The sequence below is a fragment of the Triticum dicoccoides genome, chromosome 2A (genome assembly GCF_002162155.2).
Source record: "Triticum dicoccoides isolate Atlit2015 ecotype Zavitan chromosome 2A, WEW_v2.0, whole genome shotgun sequence".
NCBI lineage: Eukaryota > Viridiplantae > Streptophyta > Magnoliopsida > Poales > Poaceae > Triticum > Triticum dicoccoides.
The window spans coordinates 457,356,535-457,364,645 of NC_041382.1; positions in this window are offsets into that span (position 1 = coordinate 457,356,535).

Here is an 8,111-nt window from a genome sequence, read left to right on the forward strand (position 1 = left end):
TATACCGGTAAAGACCATTTTATGATTATCTCGAAACACTTGGCAATCTACTTCAGTAAATAGGACATTGAAGCCAAATTCAGCAAGTCTAGATACGGAAAGTAAATTATAGCCAAGGGTTTCAACGAGCATAACATTTTGTATGGAGCTATCACGTGAGATGGCCACCTTACCAAGGCCAACCACCTTACCCTTTGAGTTGTCACCAAAAGTGACATACTTTCGAGGGTCGTTGTTTTCAGCAAGCTCATGAAACATGTCCTTATCTCCGGTCATGTGATCGGTACATCCACTATCAAGAACCCATTCCTTTCCTCCAGCCATGTAGCCGTAAAGATTTGCCATAAGACCAAAATGTCTCATAGACTCATTGAGATCAAAGTCACTATTGTTATCCTCATCATAGTATCCATGTTCAACATCGTCTTGTGATTGATCAATCCCTAGAGAGAGTGATTCATTAGATAGGTGATCATCACAATGTTCATATTTATGAATTCTAATGGCTTTGGAGATGATATTGCTAAAGATTCCAACATCTCCTTTGGCACGCATGAGGTTAGTAAGCTCAAATAAACAATCACCAAACTTAGGATCATTGGAATTCATCTTACTCAAAGCAATATACTTATGAAGAATCTCATCTAAGTTTTACAAGGAATAACTTGGAAATCGTTCCTCAAGAAATCTCCATATGGTGTAAGCACAATCAAGAGCTGGCAAGCTAGCAATCAAGTTTCTAGGTAATCCTCTAGTGATTAAATTGACATTTCTAAGATTACGGATCATGTCAATAGACTCATCCGGGGTAGGATGCAAGGGGTTAACAAGGTGCACACAAGGAGTAGTAATGTACTTGTTTAAGTGATATTCATTGAAAATCTCAAGCATCTCAATTTTCCACTCATGAAAGAACTCTCCATCAAGTATAGGCACTCTACGTCTAAGACTCCCCAGTGTAGACTCATCTATCTTCCTCTAATGGTGATTAAACTGAAGCAATGGAGACCAATGCTCTGATACCAATTGTAGGATCAAGAAGAGGTGTCTAGAGGAGGGGGGTGATTAGACCCTCACCAAGGAAAAGTAGCAGTTTTTAATTTCTTTAAGTTAAGGTGGAGTTTTAGCACAAGTTTAAACATTCACAATACATTTCAAGCAAGCATGGTGTAACGCCCAAGATGTGGCTATATCTCCCACATGTCGAGGCACGACTTAGAGGCATAACTGCATGTTGGTTTTGTGCTATCGTAAATGGATGGGATTGGAGTGTGCAAACGCAATTGGAGGCACGGAGATTTTTGGCGGGGTTCCAATAGGTGGTGCTATCGTACATCCACGTTGATGGAGACTTCAACCCACGAAGGGTAATGGTTGGCGAGTCCATAGAGGGCTCCACCCACGAAGGGCCCATGAAGAAGCAACCTTGTCTATCCCACCATGGCCATCGCCCACGAAGGACTTGCCTCACTTGGGTAGATCTTCATGAAGTAGGCGATCTCCTTTCCCTTACAAACTCCTTGGTTCAACTCAATATTGACGGAGGCTCCCAAGTGACACCTAACCAATATAGGAGACACCACTATCCAAAAGGTAATAGATGGTGTGTAATGATGAACTCCTTGCTCTTGTGCTTCAAATGATAGTCTCCCCAACACTCAACTCTCTCTCACAGATTTTGATTTGGTGGAAAGATGATTTGAGTGGAAAGCAACTTGGGGAAGGCTAGAGATCAAGATTCTTGTGGTTGGATTGGAATATCTTGGTCTCAACACATGAGTAGGTGGTTATCTCTCAGAAAATGAATGGTAGAAGTGTAGGCACGTTCTGATTGCTCTCTCCATGAGTGGAGGAAGGGTGGAGGGGTATATATAGCCTCCACACAAAATCTAGCCATTACACACAATTCACCAAACTCGGTGGGACCGAATTGACAAACTTGGTCAAACCGATATGATTCAAAATGTGAATGTTAGAGTTTTCGGTGGGACCGATGTGATCAACTCGGTGGGACCGATGTGCTAGGGTTAGGGTAAAACCTCAACTCGGTTTGACCGATTACACAAACTCGGTGAGACTGATTTTGGTAATAAGAAAAACAGAGAGTTTGTCAAGCAAACTTGGTGGGACCGATTGCATATCTCAGTGAGACTGAAATAGTTGCAACAGGCAACAGAGAGTTTGCAAGCCCATCGCAGTGAGACCGAATCCCATCGGTGAGACCGAACTGATTAGGGTTTCTGGCAGTGGCTATGTCAAGTGAACTTGGTGGCGCCGGATAGATCGAATCGGTGGGGCCGAGTTTGACTTTTGGCTTGGGACATATGTGGAAATGATAAAGTGGTTGAGGGCTTTGGAGCATATCACTAAGCACTTTGAGCAAGCAAGCCATTAAGCAACACCTCATCCCCTTTTAATAGTATTGGCTTTCCTATGGACTCAATGTGATCTTGGATCACTAAAATGAAAAATGTAGAGTCTTGAGCTCTTGCCAATCCTTGTCCTTAGTTTCTTGAAGGGATTCCACATCCTCTTGACCATGCCACTCCATTGTTGAACTCATCTGAAATATACTAGATAGAAGTATTAGTCCAACAAGAGATATGTTGACAATAATTACCAAAATCACTCAGGGAGCACTTGTGCTTTCAAAATCCCACACAGTCAATCCAAGAAGTACGTTTTCGTTCCTATGTACATCCCACATAGTAAATCCAGGGAAAACGTTTCCGTTCGTACGTACATCACACACAACATTCCTCATTAAATCGTTTGTGATAGGATTGCTATTGAAGATGTATCAATTTTAACGTTTGCATTATTGAATGCATCACACATGATGCGTCGGAGAAACTGTGTGGCATAGGCTATTCATCACACACACTTGTATGTGGTAAACGTTTGCGCATGGTGGCATAACGCAAACAGTTTTCAAGAGGAAGTCATGTGTGATTGTTCATTGATCCAACACGTTTTCTTGCTAGAAAATGTGTGCTTTGTTTGACGTCATCGTCCATGGTGTTTTCTCACTAACCTTTTGCAATATAAAAAACCCAATTAGCATGAAAATTGGCCAATTATTAGTAATCCATTATTAATCAAATTGACAATTCATATTAAGCACATAATATATTTCTTTTCCGTATTACGAAACCAGGATTTCATAATTGAAATACATCAGAGTACATTTAGCTTCAGCACGTAGTTACACCATATAGGCATATAGCTAGCTACCCCATTACACAACTACACCAGCACCAAGTTTCACATGCAACATCTATAACCTTTGGAAATTAACATCGGAGACGGTAGATAGACAGATGAATCTCATCTGGAAAACTGCTGAAGCGAAAGGCGAATATTGAGCCTTCATTGATGTTGAAGCTCCTTGCAACTTTAGGCCAGTGCCTGTGGATGATTGACCGTCCATCGTTCGTCCTCTTGAGGAAGACTTCAATATTGTACCGTGGGTGTTGTATGAATACCTTCCTCGCCTCCTGACCATACAGGTGGTTTGAGAGGTAATCATCAGTGAACTACCTTGGAAAATCCTAAAGACAACGGTATGCATAAATATCTTCTCTAAATTCAGAAATGGCGCAAAGGAATAAAAAAGACAAGGTATAATAATTAGTAAAATCCTGTGGTGCACTAATGTCTTCCTCATTTTGCAGACAAAGATCTTGTTGTTCCTCGTTGCTAGTTTCTTCATCCTAACAATCTTTCTTAGTTTCTTGACTTGGCTGATATTCATGGACATCTCATTTCCCCATATGCAAAATGGGTCGAACAGTGGGTGAAAACCTCTGACGGCAGGACCTACATGTGCAAGACCAAATTGTTACAAACCTAAATATTAGAATGGTTCCTACAATTGCACAATAATGTGCTATTAGACAAGGACCATGCATATGCACACCTCGATTATAAACCTCGGTGCTTCCCATTATTTCCATGTAACACCTATGAGGTAGATATTGACCGGGTTAAGTCAGGGTTGGCATACTATTAGTCAAATATGTTGATGGAAAACAAACACATTGCAGGTTTAGCAGATTAATTCGAGCTACATGGAAAAGCCATTTATCGAAACCAAGCATGCTTAACAACTAGGAAATGCTGCAATTGCATATGTTTCTCATGTATTAAGTGTAGCCAAATTTGAATTATTCCTCACATGCATAACAATACAAAATTCTACCCACAACAACTGGACATCACATTGCAGAATTGAACCAAGTAGTTAACTAAAAACCACAACAAATGAACCAAACATTAACTAAGCACCACATTGCACAATATAACATACTCCTAATAGAAGACCAGACAGTTAATCAAACCAAGCATGCTTAACAACTAGGAAATGTTGCAATTGTATATGTTTCTCATGTATTTAGTACAGCCAAATTCAATTTATTCCTCACATGCATAACAATACAAAATTGTACCCACAACAATTGAACATCGCATTGCAGACTTGAACCAAACAGTTAAGTAAACACCACAACAAATGCACCAAACATTAACTGAGCACCGTATTGCACAATATATAACATACTAGAAGATCAGACAGTTAAGCAAACCAAGCATGCTTGACAACTTGGAAATATAGCAATTTCATTTGTTTCTCATGTACTTTGTACAGATAAATTCGATTTACTTCTAACATGGAAGACAATACAAAATTGCACCCTGAAGAATTAAACATCACATTGCAGAATTGAACCAAACATTTAACTGAACACGACAATGAATTAACCAAACAGTTAATAAGTGAGCACCACATTGCACGACATATAGAACATATACACTAGAGCAACAGATTGCATGGTAAAATTAGATAGGACAATTCACTAGAATTCATTAAGGAAAGGCAAGAGCAGCACATGCAACGGGTAAACCGAGCATGTTGAACATAGGTCCTTATAGTGAGCTAATAAGACAAGCTACTCCTCATCGTCAGAGATATCGATGATGATTGGTTCCCTGGACATGGAGAGGGCGATGCCTCCACATCATGGATGCCCTCCTCGTAGTGGTGAGTTTCCTGAGCCGCTTCGCGCACCAACCTGCTGGCTCTCGAGTTGAGGTAAGCATGGCACACAGAGAAAACACCTCGTAGTCTTCGTCGAAGGCACCGACGGTGACCTCGAGAAAATGCCGCGAACTTCCGTTTAAAGCAGCCAACCATGTTGCGGCGTTGACACGTGAGGCGTTGACGGTGGCCTCGATTGGGAGGTGCTCCTCCAAGATCTGGGGGGCGGCAAGAATGGCATCCATCGTGACCTCATCTGTGAGTGCGGCCGCGATTTGCTTCTCCGCTGCCAAATGCTCCTTGAGCTCCTGGCTATACCGCATGCATCATGGCTTAGGGTGGCGCTTATTTTGGGGGAGGGGTCGGTGATTTGGGTGGAAGGTGTCGCGCATGTGGGATGTGGAAGGAGGAGGAGGATGGGGGTCGGGTGTGGATTACCTGCCTGGACCGACGAGGCCGACAAGTGTGAAGGAGGGTCGTCGGTGAGGAGGCAGCGCTGCAAGCAAGGAGTGAAGGTTTGAACTTGGAAAGGAAGGCAGAAACAAGGGAAATGTGGCTTTTGGTAAGGGGGAGGGGCGAGGAGGTAGATATTTCCGCAGAATTCGAAAATTTTGGATTGGTGCAGCGAAAAAATTGGCACACAAAGTCGACGAACCTTCTCGCGTAAGCCATATACTACTCCGATGGTGCTCCAAGATATTGTGTACTGCATCACACACGGTTGGTGATAATAAACTGTGTGTGACCAACTTGATTTTTTTGTCTTGATTTGAATTACATAATGGAGTCATAGCGGCAAAGGAGGGTGTTTGAATTGCTAGAACTTTTATCTGCAATGAACATGCAAATATGAGAGTGTGGTAAAAAATTGATATTATTTGGGGTTCGTTTGGACATTTCTATGCATTAACTAAGTTTTTAGGCATTTAAGGTGCATAATTCAAAATTAAACTATATGCACATGCTCCGCTGCACCAAAATGGGTTGTAAAATCATATATGTGTCCATGGTTGGATTCTTATGTACAATGCAAGAAATGGGAATGAATTTCAAACACCTCGGCACCGTGTGTCGTGGGAAAACGTTGAGATACTTGGTTTTGAAATTCCATTAAATCGAAAAATCGTCTAAAATTCATGAAACCTGGCATGCTATCATGGAATGGCACAAAATCTTGTGGTAAAAAAATTGTCCCATTTGGGGCAGATTTGGGTATAAGCTTCTCACAAACCGGAGCTTCTCACAAGAAGCCTCGTGGTTCTGGTAGGGGAATGTGTCACCTTTGTGGACGAAGATATTCGTTGCCTCTTTTTGCTTTCAATTTTTTTTCTAGTGTCAACATAGAACAACAGGAGTATCGTTTTAAATTTTGTAATTTTTGGGGGTTCGTTTGGACATTTTTATAAATTAACTGATTTTCTAGGCACTTATGTGCATAATTCAAATTTGAACTACATGCACATGCTCCGATGCAGAAAAATGTGTTGAAAGATCAAATGTGTGTCCTTCGGTGCATGCTTAGGTCCCACACAAGGAATGAGAATGAATATGAAACATCTCGGCACCGTCGCTCAGCCGCAAACATTGAGATACTTGGTTTTGAAATTCCATTAAATCAAAAACTTGATTGAAAGTCATGAAACTTGGCATGCTGTCATGGAATGGCATGAAAATGATGTGGTAAAAAATTGTCCCATTTGGGGCAGATTTGGGTATAACCTTCTCACAAACCAGAGTTTCTCACAAGAAGCCTCATGGTTCCGGTAGGGTAACATGCCACCTTTGTGGATGAAAAGATATTCGTTGCCTCTTCTTGCTTTCAATTTTTATCTAGTGTCAACATAGAACAACAGGAGTGTCATTTTAAATTCTGTAATTTTTGGGGGTTCATTTGGACATTTTATAAATTAATTGATTTTCTAAGCATTTTATGTGCATAATTCAAATTTGAACTACAGGCACATGCTCTTGTGCAGAAAAATGTGTTGAAAAATCAAATGTGTGTCCTTTGGTGCATGCTTAGGTCCCACGCAAGAAATGGGAATGAATTTGAAACACCTCGACACCGTCGCTCAGCCGCAAACATTGAGATACATGGTATTTAAATTCTAGTAAATCCAAAACTCGTCTGAAATTCATGAAACTTGGCATGCTATCATAGAATGGCATGAAAATGATGTGGTAAAAAGTTTGTCCCATTTGGGGCAAAATTGGGTACAAGCTTGTCACATACCAAAGTTTCTCAGAAGAAGCCTCATGGTTCCGGTAGGGGAACGTGTCACCTTTGTGGACCAAACGATATTTGTTGCCTCTTCTTGCATTCAATTTTTATCTAATGTCAACATAGAACAACAGGGGTGTCACTTTAAATTTTGTATTTTTTTCACGGGTTGTTAGGACATTTGTATACATTAGCTGAGTTTTCTTGGAATTTTATGTTCATAAAATGCAAATTTGAACTACATTCACATGCTCCAGTGCATAAAAATTGGTTGGAAAATAAAATGTGTGTCATTGGGTGCATGCTTAGGTCCCACACAAGAAATTGGAATGAATTTCAAACACCTCGGCACTATCGCTCGGTCGCAAACATTGAGATACATGGTTTTTAAATTCTAGTAAATCCAAAACTTATCTGAAATTCATGAAACTTGGCATGCTATCATGGAATGGCATCAACATGTTGTGGTAGAAAATTTGCACCATTTGGGGCAGATTTGGGTATAAGCTTCTAACAAAACCAGAGCTTCTCACACGAAGCCTCATGGTTTCTGTAGGGAACTTATGACCTTTGTGGACAAAAGGATATTGGTTGCCTCCTTTTGATTTCAAATTTCCGCCTAGTGGCAACGTAGACCAATAGGAGTGTCGTGTTAAAATTTGGAATTTTTCTGGATTCATTAGGACATTTTTATACTTAACCGTGTTTTGTAGGCAGTTTATGTGCATAATTCAAATCTGAACTACATGCACTTGCTCCTGTGCAGAAAATGGGTGTAAAAAATCAAATGTGTGTCCTTGGGTCCATGCTCAAGGACCATACAAGAAATGGGAATGAATTTCAAGCACCTCGGCA